Source organism: Triturus cristatus, chromosome 7, assembly GCF_964204655.1.
Source record: "Triturus cristatus chromosome 7, aTriCri1.1, whole genome shotgun sequence".
NCBI classification, from domain to species: domain Eukaryota; kingdom Metazoa; phylum Chordata; class Amphibia; order Caudata; family Salamandridae; genus Triturus; species Triturus cristatus.
The window spans coordinates 957,125,370-957,143,331 of NC_140590.1; the positions used below are offsets into that span (position 1 = coordinate 957,125,370).

The 17,962-nt window shown below is 42.7% G+C and overlaps 1 protein-coding gene across 1 annotated transcript in view; it reads left to right on the forward strand.

Moving 5' to 3' along the window:
• Positions 1-17,962, forward strand: part of PCBD2 (pterin-4 alpha-carbinolamine dehydratase 2) — a 490,447-nt gene that overhangs the window by 50,564 nt on the left and 421,921 nt on the right. The window lies entirely within an intron of this gene.

Consider the following 17,962-nt stretch of genomic DNA (forward strand, 5'->3'; position numbering starts at 1 on the left):
TAACGTACTTCGAAGGAGAAAGTAGATGAAACCACACCAGCAATGGCATAATAGACAGTGAATTTAGGCGGGGCCATCAATCTGTCAACAATCAACAAAGCGTTTGGGACTGTTGCTCATGTTTTTCGAAATGCAGATCTCATCAGTTTCTTCTTGTTTACATATGTCCTCACCTGTTGGCCTGGTGCCCTTCTTGTAGGTGAAAAATAGTTTTGGTGTAAAACAATCGCAAAATATTTACATGTTCTCAGCACTGTGAGAAAGGTAGAGGTTGTGGGGGCAGAGTTAGATAGCTGTTGGTAAGCTCACTGTGCTGCACAGATGTATGCATTGGATATTTTTACTGTTAGCTGATGGCATTTGTCGGTACTGAAGATCATAAAGTGTTTTATTATAAGATAATGGTGGTGGCCCTAACATTGGGAGATTTCAGGAGGGAGTAAACCAGTAGTGATGCCATTCCATGAAAGAACCCAGAAATGCGTTCCATATAGGCAAGGAGAGGGAGGTACTTTAGGAATTATAAAAAATATAACTTTATATGATGGGCCACTCTAGGGGGATGCCCCTGGCTGTGCACCGTGCTAGATAGTCTGCCACTGCTTTCCAGTATTTAGTTAGTGCAGGACATCTCCAAAGCACATGCAGTAGGTCTATATATAAATGGACTATTGATTATCCTGATGAAAGACTACCTAATATTAGAGGATAACGATATGCAAGATATGCTGACAATTAAATTTTTAAATTATCCATGTTTTCTTCTTTTGACTTAATATTCATTGTCAAATTTTAGATTTGTTCGATTTACCTATGATAAATGGATTGAAAAACTTGCTCCTATTAAGGGGCCCATAAAAAAGCATATATGAAATGTATACCATTTTTTAGAAGAGACAATATAAATAAATGTCTTGAAGGTGGTCTGGAATTAACAATAATCCACCGAAACGCTTCGACGCTTATCGTACTGTTAAATTCGAGGAACAATTGAGACTAATCATAATAGTTGTGATAGACTCCTCAAAAATTAATTCAGTCGAATTAACTCAGTTTTTGATGATTTTTAATATTTCAGTTGTCTTTTGTCTCTTGCACACATCAATATAAGTTTTGATGTAGTTTTACATTTGTGTATTTATTTCTTTAATTGTTTTGGTATTTGTCCTTATTTGTGGTTTTACCCATTGATTGTAATTTTATTAAATAAATTGTGATGATTTCCTATAGGTTTTGTGTGTCTATGGTTTTGAATTGGTTGATGGGTCCTGAATTTACAATGGATTGGGCATACTAGAATGTTTGTGATTGTATGATTGGTATTTATTAGCGAGTATTGACTTCCCTGAGAGTCAACTCCCAAGAGAAACTTTTTATTTTACACAGGGCAGTGTTTCACCAACACAGAGTACACATCTGATCCTGGCATGAGGCCTCCAGCCGCAGGTATCGGATGCAGTCTATTCAGACATCGCCTCCACAAAGCACAAAACTGTCCTGTAAGAGTTACCAAACATCGGAGGCCAAACAACTGCTTAACTTGAATTTGTTGAATTTAGGCAGCCAAACACACGCCTTGCCAAAGGCCGTCTGATGGGGAAGGACACTGGTGACTCACCGACCCAGCTCACCACAAGGATACTTCTCTTATCGGCTTTGACAGGTCCCAAAAATGAAGCGCTGGCGATTTTCTTCAACTTTAACACCGCCAGTCCATTAATATGGACTCAGCAGCCAAGTGTCAATTTTTTTTTAACGCATTCCTTTTTTCTTTAGGTTAAAACAAGTTGCATTAAAAAAACTGCTTTATATAAAAGCAATCGTAGATGTGGTGGTTTGCAGACACCAGCAGGCCACCATCCCTGTGATAAGTTCAAATTGTAGTGGGGCACAATTTGCGACTTACCTCATTAATATTTGCGAGGTAGGTCTAATGATGACCCATTAGGAATTTGCAAACCGACCGATTAGGACATAGTTTGGTTTGCAAATTATCACACTGATTGCAGAAGTACTGGTTGAAAATTTCGACCAGTGCTGCGTACATCTAGTGGGTTTATGAAGTCTGACAGTTTTCCCCTGTGTTGGGGAGAGCTCAACAGTGAAAGGTGGAGCAGAAGTCAAACATTTTGTTTGGTCTTTCACTGCCAGTGGATCTGGAGAACCTTTCAAGAGGGTGTTGAGGCATTCTGCAGGAGGGTGTGGGTGCTGGGACCACCTTCCCCCATCCATGGGGGTGCCCTGGGGTACGGGAGTCCCTATATGCTACTTTTATATGTGGTGCACTGTCAATGTGAAACCGGGAGAGCCTGTTTGCCCCTGCGACGACATCTACTATATCGCGCAGGCACAGAGACAAACGCCCTGGACACCTAGGTAATATGGCACATGGTGTGTCAATATTGGAGATACTAGAAAACAATCCCTTTCCATTGCAGAGGTGGTATTAAGTAGTCATTCATTTCCTCTGCTATGTTCTGTAGTGACCAACGAAACTCATACACAACATGATCAGGTGCAATCACAGCTTCCATTTGCTATTAGTTGTATCATACATGCCAACCCTCCCTATTCAGCCGAGAGACTACCGATTTCATGGCTAGTCGCCCGCCTCCTGATACCTGCATGCAGAAACCCAATTCGAAGTTTTGTATAAAGTCCAAAAATAAAACGTTGATATCTTTTACGCAGTCTCCAATCTCCTCCGCCAAGAATTACCTCTAACATCAAAGCTTAACTCTTTGTCCTTCATTCTTGGAGGGGAAGATTAGAGCATGTGACAGGCCTCTACATTTTATTTTTGGCATGTTTGCATGTATGGTTGTATTACCAATTTAATTAAATTTCATGGCTTTACACTGGCTAGTTTGTAATTGTGTTATTTGCTATGAAATGGCTTTTCTGTCCAACCGATCAATCAATTATTTGTAAAGCGCACTACTCACCCGTGAGGGTCTCAAGGCCGTGGGGGGGAGGAAAGGAGGGGGGGTCGCTGCTACTGCTCCATCTTCGGGAGTCTCCTGAAGGTCAGCAGGTCCTGGGTCTGCCTCAGGTGGATGGGGAGGGTGTTCCATGTCTTGGCGGCGAGGTGGGAGAATGATCTGCCGCCGGCGGTCGATCTGTGGATGCGTGGAACGGGGGCGAGGTCAGTGGAGCGAAGCTGGTGGTTCGGGGTGTAGAAGGTGAGTCGTTTGTTGAGGTCTGCTGGTCCGGCGTTGTGGAGTGCTTTGTGAGCATGGGTGAGGAGCTTGAAGGTGATCCTCTTGTCGACGGGGAGCCAGTGCAGGTCTCTCAGGTGGGCTGTGTTGTGGCTGTGGCGGGGGATGTCAAGGATGAAGCGTTCTGTATGCATTGTAGTCTTTTCTGGAGTTTGGCTGTGGTTCCTGCGTAGAGGGCGTTGCCATAGTTCAGTCTGCTGCTGACGAGAACCTGGGTGACCGTTCTCCTGGTTCCGGTGGGGATCCATCTGTAGATCTTGCGAAGGATGTTGAAGCAGGAGGAAGAGACGGCGTTGACTTGCTGGGTCATTGATAGCGATGAGTCTAGGATCAACCCCAGGTTGCGTGCGTGGTTGGTGGGTGCCGGTGCAGTTCCCAGTGTGGCCGGCCACCAGGAGTCGTCCCAGGTGGAGGGGGTGGAGCCGAGGATGAGGATCTCCGTCTTGTCCAAGTTCAGTTTAAGGCGGCTGTTCTTCATCCATTCGGCGATGGCCTTCATTCCTTCTTGGAGGTTGCTTTTGGCAGTGGTGGTGTCCTTGGTGAGGGAGAGGATCAGCTGGGTGTCGGCGTATGAGACGATGTTGAGGTCGTGCGATCGGACAATGTTGGTGAGCGGTGCCATGTAGACGTTGAAAAGGGTCGGGCTGAGGGATGATCCTTGGGGTGTGCCGCAGATGATCTTGGTGGCTCCCGAACTGAATGGAGGGAGGTGGACACTCTGGGTTCTGCCGGTGAGGAAGGAGGTGATCCAGTCCAGGGCTTTGTCACGGATCCCCGTGTCGTGGAGGCGTGTGCGTAGAGTGTGGTGGCAGACGGTGTCGAAGGCGGCCGAAAGGTCCAGGAGGATGAGGGCCGCGGTTTCGCCGTTGTCCAACAGGGTCCTGATGTGGTCAGTGGCGGCGATGAGGGCGGTTTCGGTACTGTGGTTGCTGCGGAATCCGGATTGGGACGAGTCCAGAGCGGCGTTCTCCTCGAGGAAGCGGGCAGTTGCCTGTTTACAATCTTCTAGATGACTTTCGCCTGGAACGGGAGCAGGGAGGTGGGCCGGAAGTTCTTGAGGTCCTTAGGGTCCGCCTTGGGTTTCTTAAGTAAGGGGTTGATCTCGGCGTGCTTCCAGCTCTCTGGGAAGATGGCGGTCTCGAAGGAGTTGTTGAAGATCTTCCGGAGATAGGGTGCAATGATGGAGCTCACTTTGTTGAAGATGTGGTGGGGGCAGGGGTAGGAAGGTGAGCCGGAGTGGATGGTGTTCTTGATTTTGATGGTGTCGTCATTGACGTGGATCCAGGAGAGCAGGAGTTCGGTGTGGCTGGGGGGCGGTGAGTCTGAGGTGTCGGCGGCTGTCAGGGGGGTCTGGTTGTTGAAGCTGTCGTGGATGTCTGCGATCTTGCGGTGAAAGAAGGGTTTTTGTATATCTTAGTTTAGTTTTGTGCACAAAAGAAAAACATTTACCTGGGTAAAGTAACATTCTTGAGTCTGAGAATCCGAAATGGTAATTCTCCAATACAGAGTTTGCAGCATGTTTGTGAACATGCTTAGGTTGTGGAACTTGTAAAAGTTGCTAAACACCCAAAACCTCGAATGTTTTTGGGGACTGACCAATGATTTGCGAGTAGTTTCCACTCTGAAAATCACGAAGGTATTTGTGCCAAAGGGAGGCTAAGTCTGTTTCCAGAAAGGTAATGGAATACCAGACACCCTCAAAAGCATTAGGGGTGTGGCTGGATGTATTTTGATAGCAACGTAAAATTATTTCACCCGGAAATATAAAAAGAAAAAAATCACCTAGTCAAATGCATATTTGAATACAATTCGTGGATGCAGACTTGTATGTCTGTTATAATATTGTACATCTGTTATAATATTGTGTATGGAAATACTTGCACATTCACTTAAAGAAATGTCCTTGACTACACCTTGAATTATTTTAGGTTTTCAGAAAAGTTGCAGATCCACTCCATCAATGAAACAACCTTATGGCACTAAATTTCAGACTTTTATGAAGAGATCAATGAGTTCCATCCTGCCCTCCTCACTTCTGGTGTCTGTGACACTACGCTTCATGGCATCCAATCTCCGATCTTTCTTGTTGAACCTTTTGTCTCAATGCTCCTACTTTCAACCTCTCTCGGTTTTCCTTCTCGCCATTCTCGTTTCCTACCTCTCCATATCCCTGCTAGTCTGACTTTGCATGGTAACTTTTATGCTTCTCCTGCTCCGTTTGGTCTCTCCTGCAGCCAATATCTATGGTACTAACCTCGAGCATCTGCAGCTCTGTACTATAGAAACAGTATGTTAAGGTATGTTACACATTTCTTGCATAATACACCAGTCCTCACTTACTTATCATATTGACGCCATATTGAATCACGTTAAAATTATTCTCTGTGTTCTTCTTTCAGGGCCCTCACTAGTGGCTGCTACTGGACGGGATGGAGGGGCAGGGGGTTTAATTAAGAAAAGAAACCACTTATCTTGGAACGGCCGGCCGCCGCCTCCCATGCGTTCTCTTCCTTCTTCCTTTCTCCAGTCCCGCCGGCAGCAGGAATCACCCTGCACACAGGCTCCCCTGAGCCAGTCACAATGCTGCAATACAGCGTTGTGATTGGTCTGAGCGCCGTGGTTCAGCGCTCAGACGGGAACAGGGAGCCAGTTCTTGCGCACTTAGGGAATGCAAACTCCTCCCCTGCTCTGGCCAGCCCCGCCCCACCCCACGTTGAACAAGGCCACTGACTGCATGCAATAGGAAAAATAAAATGATAATGACATGTTGTTGCCATTTTATTTTTCCTTTTTGCGCGGGTGGCAACGCTCCTTTGCCTTAGCGGTGAGCCTCCACTGAGTGCCCTGCTGCAAATGTTTGTCATGTAGCCAGCTGTTTGGAACGTCTGGGTGTCCGTCTGTTAGTGTGTTTCAGGTAAATCCTGTGGAATGTGCTTCCAGAATATCACAAGCATTTCACAGCAATTTTGTGTATGATGACCCAAGTGGTAGTAATGTAACACAAATTAAATATGCTACAAAAAATAAATTCAGATATCCTATGTAGTGTAAGTGAAAAAATTTCTGTGGCATGGAATGTGTACATAAAAAAAATTATGTAGTATTATATATGTATGTACAGTAACCCTGATAGTTTCGAGTGAGTCTGTGTAAAGACATAATTTTGTAAATGTAACTATCTTTGTAACATGACTCAATGTTTTAATACAATATTTATTTCTCCTTGCACACACTCATACTAGGGAAAGACCAACCTTCTGGATGCCACTGAAATTACATATAAAAGAACTGCATATAACACTGAAACGTCTAAGCATCAAAACTTCAACTCCTCATTAAAAAATCATTTCCGATAAAACAAGTATAAATAGCCAAAATGTGTCTGACTAATCTTTAAATTGACTTCAAAACTGAAAAAATTAGTTATGGTACGAAGCAAACCAGAAGCTGATTTTAAAACAGTGAACCAATTACACCCAGTGGCTATAGTCTAAGCTACGAGCGTCACTATTTCACACCAATAGGGTGGAATCAACTGTAACACTGATGTTTTGTAAAGGTGAGTACTTGGATGATTTGGCAAAGCGTTTCAGACAGTACAGAAATTCTCATCATATCCGATTTACCATACATACCCATCCAACATTCCTTCTTAAGCTTGAGGTGGGTCATACTTTGGTAATCCTTACACTTTCCTTAAAGAACGTTTTTGAACCACTGAACGTTGCCATGGAGCATTGAGGTATTTTGCCATACTGCAGAAAATCAAGTAAAAACACAAGTGCTTGAACTAGAGCTTTCCTATGTTCAATGCCATACAGTGGGCAGATATTAGATAGATTATGTTTTGGCATCAGATAGGACTTTGGGGTTATTTTTGATACGGAGCTAGGCTTCATCCCCAAGTTATGAACCATGTAGACAGGTTGCAGAGGTGAGACTTGCTTCTTTGGTCCATGAAATGAAAGCCCTTCGGCCTCTATATAAAGCCATAAAATAGCCAATTAAATGAATGACATAAATATCAGTTCTAGAACCCCCGCCTTACCCTCACCAAAGCAAAGATGGCTTTGCCATGCAGTATTTAATGGCTATCAAGCAAGCTAAAACGTGTTTCCTGTTGACAGACCTATCCCTGAGAGCCACCAAAATCTGGGTATCCACATGGTGCATGTGACAACATAGACCATGTGCCAACATGACACCTTCAAAAGGAAGCATGTATGTATTAAGTAGAGGTGAGGGTAATGCTGAACCCTGAGGAACACCATATTTCAGGGGATGTTTCAAAATATTTTATTTAATGAACTTCTCATTTGTGATTTGATAAATAAGACCATACTCAACTTAAGTTCCTACCTCTCACTCGCAAGAAATGTTCAAGGTGTATAAGGAGAAGCCCATGATCCATGCTGTGAAGTGCCTCCAGGGGGAAGGGGAAGGATGATGATCGCTGCTTCTGCCTTCTCTGGGAGCTCAAACAACTGCTCATGGATATCCAAAACAGCTGTCTTTACTCCCTTGCACCCCCCCTTCCACTGACTGGTAATCAGAGCACAAGGACTCTGTTTCTCAACCATGACAATTGATTCTAATATATTAAAGACAAAGGTTAGGGTTCAAATTGGCCTATAATTATTTGGAAGTGTAGGGTCTCAGCCTTCCTTTATTTGAGGGGAATTACAGTTGCTTTTTTTAGTTTTTGAGGCTAAATATCTCTTTGAACAGATGCATTCACTAAAAGAGATGTCCTCAACAAACATATGTTGTAGGCATAATATCCATATTTCATTCAGAAGGACACATGCTGGTAGCTGTGCTCAGAACAATGGCTGAAAAAGATCAAAAGATGTGTTACTCCATTGTTAAAAATTGAGGTCAGGCACCTACTTTGTAATTGGCAGCATTTGCTTATTCTTCTATTTTAATCTTTAAGTCTACACTTTTTTTTTTATTAAAAAAAAAAAAATACCTGAAGAGTTGAAAATGAAAGGCTACATCTGAGTTAGCACCAGCAAACCTTACAGTTGGCTCACAATATTTTTGGATAATTCGTGACAGACGTCGCCAACACAATTAATCATACTCTCATAAAACAGAGTTTTAGCTGCATGAATGGCTTTTTATATTTATATAACAATGAGCTTTGGAATTACTTCTGTTTAAACTGATCTAGATTACTGCAATGTTGTAATGACCAAGCTTCAACTTGTTTTTGTTTTGAGGAGTTCTTTCAGAAGTGGACTCGAGTGTGCTCTTCCCTTTGCCGGTCAGTAGGTAACTGACTCCCAATGGAATCCCACTGCTCAAGTCAAAACATAGATTGAATCAGAACATTTAATATTTAAGAATTCTGTGGTTTCTGCCCACACAAGCTGAAACAAAATCACAACATATTTCCCTTCCTTAATAATACAAAAATCATAAATAGTAAGAAATATGCAGTGGAAAAAATGTTTATATATATATTTTTTTATTTTACCTTAGGTACTCCTGAAAATTCTTCATATCCTTTGTGTCCTTGTTTGGTGGACAAGCATATCACTTATTGGCTCATTGTAACCTTGGTCATTCTGACTACGATCACCCAATCTATTGTTGCTTAAATGACAGTCCTCTTCTTTCATCATCATAAGCCCACCTCATCTCTATCTGCAGACTTCACCATACATCCCTTTTTCACATATAAAGCTACTCTCCTGTGTCCCTTTTTTCAGCATTCATTAATACCACATACCAGCAAAGCACTTCTAACTTCTAAACGTCCACAGAACTTACTCAGACCTTCCTTTGCGCATCCAGACCTCACATTAACCTAATCACCAGGTACTATCCCTATCCCATGTTTTGTAATGGATTCGTGTGACATATTATCCATATTCAACAACTCCTTCATCCAACCTAGGATAAGCCTTCTGCTTGGTTTCCATCCTTTCATCATTGCAGAAGGGGAGGTGAGGAATTGGCATCCTCCATCATGCAATAGGCCCATACTAAATCAGAAACGACTTAACCTGTTGGGAAGCGCTAGGTAAATTTTGATCATACGGTTGGCTCCCTAAACCTTACCATTTGCTTGAAGATTGTATAATGCTGTGTATGAGTGCTTAACCTCACAAATAGACCAAAACTCTTTCATATATTGTGAGGTCAGTCGTTTACCATTGTCGCTGAAAAGTACTTCGGAAAATCCTTACTTTCTAAAGACCTCCTTCAGAGTGCCAATAGTTGATTTGATGGTAATATTTGACAAGAATTATACCACAAACTATTTTAAAAGTACTTCCATCTTTACCAAAGCAAATTTCCTTTCCTTCCCGAGCCCAGACAATGGACCTATAAAGCAACAATTGTCCAAGGTTACAAATTGTCCCTAACTTTGTTCTGCACCCAAATTTCAATCTCATTTCACCATCTTTGTGGTTAGTGCATCTCTTTATCTAAGATACCACATTGTTGTCCATACCTGGTGATCAAAACTCTGCTCTCAATCATTTCTTTGTAACGGTTTGTCCCAAATAACATTCATGCGCTATATTAACAACTTTTCTATGCACCCTAACAGGTAGTATACATTTGTCTCCTTCAGTATCGCTTCCTCTCTTAGTAACGGCGATTCATCCACAAATGTGAGATATGTTCTTAAGGCGCATGGTAAAGCGCTTTCTCTTCGCCAACTCTTTGTAATCATTTGAACTACTCTACTCAGGACATCATCCGCATCCATCTCATAGGACCACTCCTCGCTCGATACTGTCCCTAGACTTCATTGTACTACATCATTCACACTTGGCACTATCCCTTCCTTTTTGCTGGATAGAGCGACCTCTTTATCCACAATTTCCCAGTTCAATGGCATATGACACAAGCAGTCTACTTGGACATTCCTCTATCCAGGAATGTATTCTATGGCATATCTATACTACTGGAGGTGAGCTGCTCGTCTACCCAATTGGGCTTACCTTTTTCTGGCATCACTCGGTGACTAGATTTTCATTCACTGCTTACGATGTGTGCAAATGGAAATCTGAACACCCCACAGAAGTTCTAAAATATTCTAGACCCCAGGCTGCTGCTAGCACTATCATATTGATGACACAAAAGTGCTGTTCAGTTTGCGTTCGCAAGCGAGATGCAAATGCAACTGTTTTTTTCTGGAGTGGGACAGCGCAGCAACTATGCCAGTTGAACTGGTAACCGGACAACAGTCCAAATAGTTTTGTGCCAAATGGGGCAGAGTCCAGCATTACAGATTTCCATTTTGAGCTAACGGGTAACTTAACCTTTCCATCCTTCAACAGCACAGAAAGCCATTACCTCCTTGTCGCACTCACTTGGATTAATTAAGTAATGAGAGGCTGCTGCATCTCATGGACACATCTAATGAAATTTCTGAATTATAAGAACCCTCCCATCACATCCTGTTTTACTTTTGTCTATGTTAGACATTAATGAATCATTACTGAGTGGCAACTCCAGCGTCGGAATACATTTTTTCAGATAGTTCCGTTGTCTGCTTCGCGGAGATAGTGGGCCTGGGAGCTGCACATTGTAAATATTATCAGGGGGACCTCAGAGGAACCCAGCACTATTACTTCTGGTAAAAATATCTCTAAAGAAGACCTGATGCAGCTTCTTGAGCATGTTAGAAGCAACTTAGTGTTCGAGTTGACCCCAAGCCAGGAGGAGGAAGAAGGACTTTTTCCACAACATACTAAACCACCAGTTTTGGCTTTACCACTCAATAAGGTTAAGAAGCAGATATTCAGGTGCTAGAAGAAGTGGATCAGTTGGTGATAGCAAGATTCCTTCAGAAGAGGTATGATCTGAATGAGGGAGAAGAGGTCTTTCCTCCTACCATAAGAATGGCCTATATTTTGGCACATTTCATTGTCAGAACTTAGTCCAGATGATTGTTCTCCATCCAGCGCAGTAGATACAAGGTGCAGACGTGCAGTTAAGAAGGCCTTCTTAACAAATAATATCTCTTTGAAAGCTGCAAAGTGTGCAGCATGCAACGTTCAATCTTTGGTTAAAGATTTTGAATCCTTCTCCACTGCCATACAAGAGAGCACAGACTGTTTGGACTTTCTCTTACAAACTGAGCAGAAAGCAACGTTTTTGGCTGATGCATCCTTGGATATCATAAGGTAATCCACAGTAGCCCCAGTAGCATCTGTTGTGGCTTGTAGAAACATTTGGATGGGTGATTGATATACTGATTTTTGTTGTTGTTGTTGTTGTTGTTGTTTTTGTTTCTTCTTCAGCAAAAGCTTCCTTTTTCAAGAATGATCCCCATCAAAGAAAATAAACTCTTTGCCAACTAATTGGATGCAATCGTAACTAAATCCTTTAAGGATAGGAAGCATATAAAGAACCTTATAAGACTTCTTCATCGAGATTGTATAAATCCTGGAACAAGTACTCGAAGGGGAACTCAAGAAGGTCTCGAACTACTTGTCCTTTAAGAACAAAAATTCAGCTGAAGAAGTTTTCTAAATCCTCAAAGTCTGCAAGCCATGCTGAATGTAGTAAGCATCAATCCTAACTAGCATCCAGTGCCTGTGGGAGGAAGATTGCTGGACTATTACAAAATATGGAAACTGTCCATCAAGGATCAAAGGGTGTTGAGATTAGTCAGGAGAGGCTATGCTATTGAATTTAACAGTTTTTCTTCAGGCTCTGGACTCATCCCTCGGTCCATCCCCAGAGATCCAGTAAAAAGAGCTTCTTTGTGTTCAGGGATCCAGGCCATGCTGGAAAAGAGGGCGATTAGTCCTGTGCCTCCTGCAGAAAGAGGAAAATGTGTTTACTCTGTACTATTTCTCATAATGAAGAAATCTGGGGAGTACAGGCCAGTTCTCGATCTGTAGTTGGTAAATTCTTGGTGAAGATCATTCACTTCGGGAGAGTGTAATTACAGCAAGTCATTAAGTTGATCTTGAAACATGACTTTCTTTCCACAATAGACCTTAAGGATTCCCATCTCCACATCCCCATTCACAGAATGCATCAGAGTTCTCCATTTTGCAGTTGGTTCTTGAAATTTCCAATTCAGAATTCCAGCCTTTGGCCTAAAGTCGATGTTCTGGGTATTTACTAAGGTTTTGGCATCCTTGATGGCCATTCTTCATCAGGAAGGAATCTTAATTCTTCCATACCTAGACGATTGACTAGTATCTTTGCCATCAAGAGAGACCATGGAGATTCAGGTTGCATAACCTCTTTTGAGGAAAAATAAAAAAATTGTGAATCTGAAGAAATCTCCTCTGACTCCATCCCAGGATCATCGGGCCAGGTTCAGAACTAGCAGGGGTCTAGTCACCTTGCCCAAGAAAAGAGTCCTGTAGATCCACAATCATGTGACAGAACTCAGGACATTTTTGACAATCCAAACGTGTCTGCCTGGGTACAGGTAAAGAGGGACCTAGCAGCAACCATCTTGTTTGTACCATTGTCCAGATATCACCTGAACAAACTTGTAAGACATATCTTGGACTGTTGGTGTCGGTCATCCCAGGACCGTGTCTCTTACCATTCCACTAACACAGGACATGAGAAATGAAGTTTCCTGGTGTATGCAGTCCACAAACCTTCTGAAGTGGGTCTGGTTATCTCTGCAGCAATTAGTAATATTAATAACCAATGCCAGTGCAACTAGATGGGGAGCACAGCAGTTGAGATCCTCCGGTTGGAGTGAGTAGGAGGCCGTATGTCTTGCACTCCTGCCTTTTTCCACATCTTCTAATGGGCAGAGCTGTAATTTTTAGAACGGGCAACAATACGGCAAAAGCCTACTTCAACAAACTGGGGCAAGATATCTCCAGCCCTGTCAAGGATTTCACATCAGATATTTCTGTGGGCCCAGAGCAGACTCCAATCTTTATCAGAACTCTACATTCAGGGGACAGTGAATGTGAGAGCAGACAGGCTAAGCAGGGACATTCCGTCAACAAGCATAGTCAGCAAACATTTGCCCTACACTGTCAGAGATGGGGTTGTCTAATTTTTGACGTTTTCCTCAATGCAGAATGCTCTTCTTTCGATCTTCTGCTCAGGAACAAAGAAGAGCAATTACTTAGCGGTGTATGTACTTTCCAGTACTTGGCTGAATGGTTTCCTCTATCTTTTTGCCCCTTTTCCATTAATTCTGAGAGGTCTGGTCAGATTGAGACCGGAGAAATCGACCGTAATCCTGATAGTTCCTGCATGGCTCCACTCTGCTATGTTTCATTTGATTGTGGCAATGAAGATCAGCAGGTAGTGGGTCCTTCCGATAGTTCACTCTCCTCTTTCCTTTTCTCCCCCCCCCCCAACCAAGACATTGAGAATGCTCAGACTAATGTTTTTGAGGTGAGAGGGCAAAGTTGATTAAGAAGGGTTTTGTCAGAAAAAGTAGTCTCTTCCATGCAGGCGTCTAGAAGAACTTTAACTCTTTCATCATATACTAGACATTGGTCTTCGTTTACAAGATGCTGTGTCTCGAGACCACTGTTACCTTATTACCTCACACAGTGGAACTTGTGCAGATTATGGAGTTTCTACAGGGCAGGTTGTCTTGGGCATTTAGGTGTCATCCGCTTAAAAATAAGTGGATGGCCGTTTGAGCCTTTAGAGTTCACTGAGGGAATCATCCGGATGATCAGCGACTTATAAGGTTGTTATAAGAGTGTTTTAATAACAACAGGACTCCCTCTCGATTGTTCTTTCCCTCTTGCAATCTTATCTTGCTCTTTAACTCATTAAAGTGCTCACCTTTTGAGCCTCTGGATTCAGTGGACCTGAGAGTTCAGAGACTGAAAACTTTTTTTCTGGTGATTATCATTACGGGAAGAAGGTTAGGTGAACTGGGCTCTTTCATTTACGCACCCCTTCTTTTGGGTATTTGAGGTCCGGGATTTGCCCAGACATGTCTTTTGTCCCCAAGGGAAATTCCTCCTTGTACATCAACTAGGAGGTGATTCTCCTGTTATTTTGTCCAAACCCTCAGACTCCTGAGGAAATAGACCTGCACACTTTAGATGAGAGGCGTGCTGTACTTATTTACTTTGACAGAGTTTCAGAGTTTATAGTTTCTTCTCTATTTGTAAATGTTGGCGAGCTAGTAAGGGTTTCAAACCGTGGTGCATACTCTGAGCAGATGGGTCTGCTCCTTAATAACCCTAGCATACAGAGAAGTCCGTATACCTTTCAGAGCAGGAGTGATAGGTAGATCTACCAGGGTCATGCCTACTATTGGACAGAGCCAGAAGAAGCATCTTTTACAGAAATGTGTACAGTGGCAACTTGGGCAACACCTCTACTTTCATCACGTATTACAGTGTTGGACCTATAGGATGTTTTGGGACCAAGGGTCCTCTCGGCTATGAAGTAATAGAGGAACTATCTGCAAATGAGAGAAACTGAGTGAAGCAAAGAACTTCAGTTATGCTGGTCTTTTTTTGTTGTTGTAGTGGTTGCTATATCTCATTATGTAATTATACAAAGCTACGAGGGGGTAATGTGTCTATTACTCACCGGTAATTGCAATACTCTGAGTCTAGCTCTTGCTTTGGTTTATTAGCCCCTTCCTGCCGTCCTTTTCTGACCAGGCCAACTGTGCACTGAAAGGCTTGGGACAACTAAAACTGGCTGTGGTGGGCATGGGAGGAGTTTTTATAATTAAGAAACTTTGTTGGGTGTGTCTGTGAGGCGCAGTGGTCTCTCCTTATGTAATTAACCCAAGCAAGAGTAGACACTGGAGTAATGCAATTACCAGTAAGTAACTGAACCATAAATGATTCCCTTTTATGAATACCCCGTCAAAGTAAACCCCAGGGAAGCAATATAAGTACCAATTGGTGTATAAGAGACTGATTTCTGTCGTGTCTATGATGATGCATCAGGTCCTAAAAAGAGTATTCCAAGGCAACAGTTTTTTTTTGTGTGTAATTCTCTCTTAGGTGATCCATATTTGGCAACAGATATTTCAGTTACCAAGGTGCGACAGTTTCTTACCGTGGTAATCTGTCAATTACCTTATCTTTCAGAAAGCAACTGAAAAATAATTTCTTCTAGTTATCCGTTGGCCTGTTAATCTTTATTTGCAAGTGAGGTTGCTGATAATGCCAAGAGCCCCTCTACTTAGGGCGCTCTATAGGAGCCCATATTCAGTTCATGTTCATGTCCATCGCACTCGATGGATCCATACCCTGTAGTGGTCTGGTGGGAGGGGCTGAGAGAGGCTGCCACTGTGTCTGGCCGCTCTCACGCTAGTCATGAGGCGGCTTTCTATCCTCCAGCACTGAATGCCACTTGACCTGGGTACTGGGCTCAATCAGGTAAATGGAAAGAAACATGACACAACTGTATGCTCTAACCAGGGCTTTAAGTGGGCCAGGCCCCTCTGGGTCTCAGACCCTGCAGTAATGAAAAACGGACTTCTAAACCGGTTCCTATCATGTCCTTAACTCTACGGCAAAAATACTGATCGTTTTTAGAACAATTAATGTGAAAAACGTTAAGGTGATCCATGTTGTTCCTGTTTAGGTTTAACATGCTCTCCTTACTCTAGCATTCCCTAAGAGTGTTTGCTTTTTCAAGCCTGTTCTCTGATGGTATTTTTGCTTTGAGCAGGATATTAATCTTGTATAGTGCATACTTTGAACTTAGTCTCTGCAGGTGTGTATAATGGGCCACATTGAGAGCTATGGAGTTGAGGCTGAAGGCACTGTGAATTTCTCTCGGTGCCAGTCAGTGCCGTCATTAGGTGCTCAGAATACATAGTAAGCCATGGGTTATCCTGCTTTCTCAACCACCAAAAGTTAAATAACCTGAAGTTTTAAAGCCTGCAGTTACTTTTTTAACTTTCTGTCTGTCTAAACGGTTCTTGTACAACAATAGTAATTTCAAAGGCCCAGTCTATCCCAGCTTTAATGGTCAGAAAACGTGCGAATAATTCTTGACAACAACTCTGATCTTAACAGATGAACCACCTCTTTACCTCCAGCAAGTTGTAATCGTCCCCCTGTGATGAGGTCTCATTTAACCTAACAGTACTTTCGTCACTCGGACCATTCTTGTACAAATCTGTTCGTGAAATATCGAGGGATAGACAGGCAACTCACTCATAGTAACGCGGCTCTCAATTTCTTTCATTTGATCTGCTTTCAGTAGTCGTGACAATTGCACTGTTTGCCTTCTCTAACATTTCAACATTTAAGAAGCTAGCTATTAAACCAAAAATGGGTAAACACGGTGGTGGGCTTTTAACTCTTATTAACAACAGTTTCTCAACGAAAGCAATTCCCCTTTAAAATGCATCAAAGGAAATGTTAGTGATACAGTTAAAAACTAAAGGCAAGCAATCCACTCATTTTATTAACATGATCTATTAACGTGATCTACCTTCCACCATCTCCAAATAAATCAGGAGCTAAATTCGGTGCCTTCTTGGATGAACTTGGAAACATCTCAGATGCACACGCAATCGCCATTATTGTTCTTACAGGGAATTTTAATGATCATTTGTTTCGGACCATGCCGATGGACGCGGCTGACAATTCACCTGGTTCTGTGTTCAACTTCGTTGCTCTGATGACCAGTAAGACCAAACTCAAAACAGCATCTAATGCAGACCTTTTGTTTTATTGCACAGATTCCGGTCACTAAACAGCGGATTTTCTAATGACCGGCCTGCGGAACCTACTTTGATCACAGGGACCCAACCATTCACCAACTATTGATTATACCTCTTTTTACTCTGCTTATTTCCTCTATTGTCTTCAGTTTGAACTAATATCCTGAAGGGACAGTGATCATAACCCTCAACACATTACATTAAGCATCACCTTTGATCAATGCTTAACATATCCAGCTTTGGCCACCAACAAGGACCTTGTAATCCAGAAACTGGGTATTCAATGGTTCAATGATCTCTGTCTTAAACTCGCTTTTCTAACTAGTTAGATATTCATAACTCGCCATATGGAGTCTAACACGGACGCCGCATGCTCCACATGATCCTGGATACGTGATTGGGAACAGCGCACTCATGCTACTCCCAACTTTGTCTTCATGCTTCTTGGGCAGTAATAGTTATGGATCCGACTATCTGCCCAGTGATGCATGTTCCAGGCAAATTATGACAGACTGCATCATCAGCAAGCCATGAGACGCTTGCCGCAAACAGCCCCCGCAGAGCGCTGCAATGAGCTGATCAAGCAATCCAAACATCTGTACAAGACTAAAAGAAGAAGTATTAAAGCAAACCCGGTCAACGAGGCTTGGTCCGGCCTACTGGAGGTAATCAAGTCAAATTTTTCTAGTAAATTTTGGTCTTTGGTGGGCCTCAGTACTGAAGATCATAAGACAAACAATGGTTTCTTTATTTCTAACCCTCACTGGGAAACTTACATCGGTGAGCTGTTCACAGGTACATCTGATACTTTGGAGGCCACCCACGGGTTTCACTCGTAACCACTCTTTCCATCTCTCAAGTAGAAGTATACAAATGAATAAAAAGCAGCAGGTCCTCGCGATCACGTGGCGATTCCTGTAGCAATTTTTAAAACTGATGTGATGACGTGGAGCATATTACATCACAACCTTTTTTGTAATGTACTGTGCCTTGCTGGGCCCTATTCCACTGGCATGGAAAGTGTCAATTGTTAATCTCATACATGGCCCAAAAGCCCGAGAAATTGTCTTGTCCCGCTTCTTCATGTTGACGGCAAAGTGTTTGCTAATTTTCTACTGAACAGACT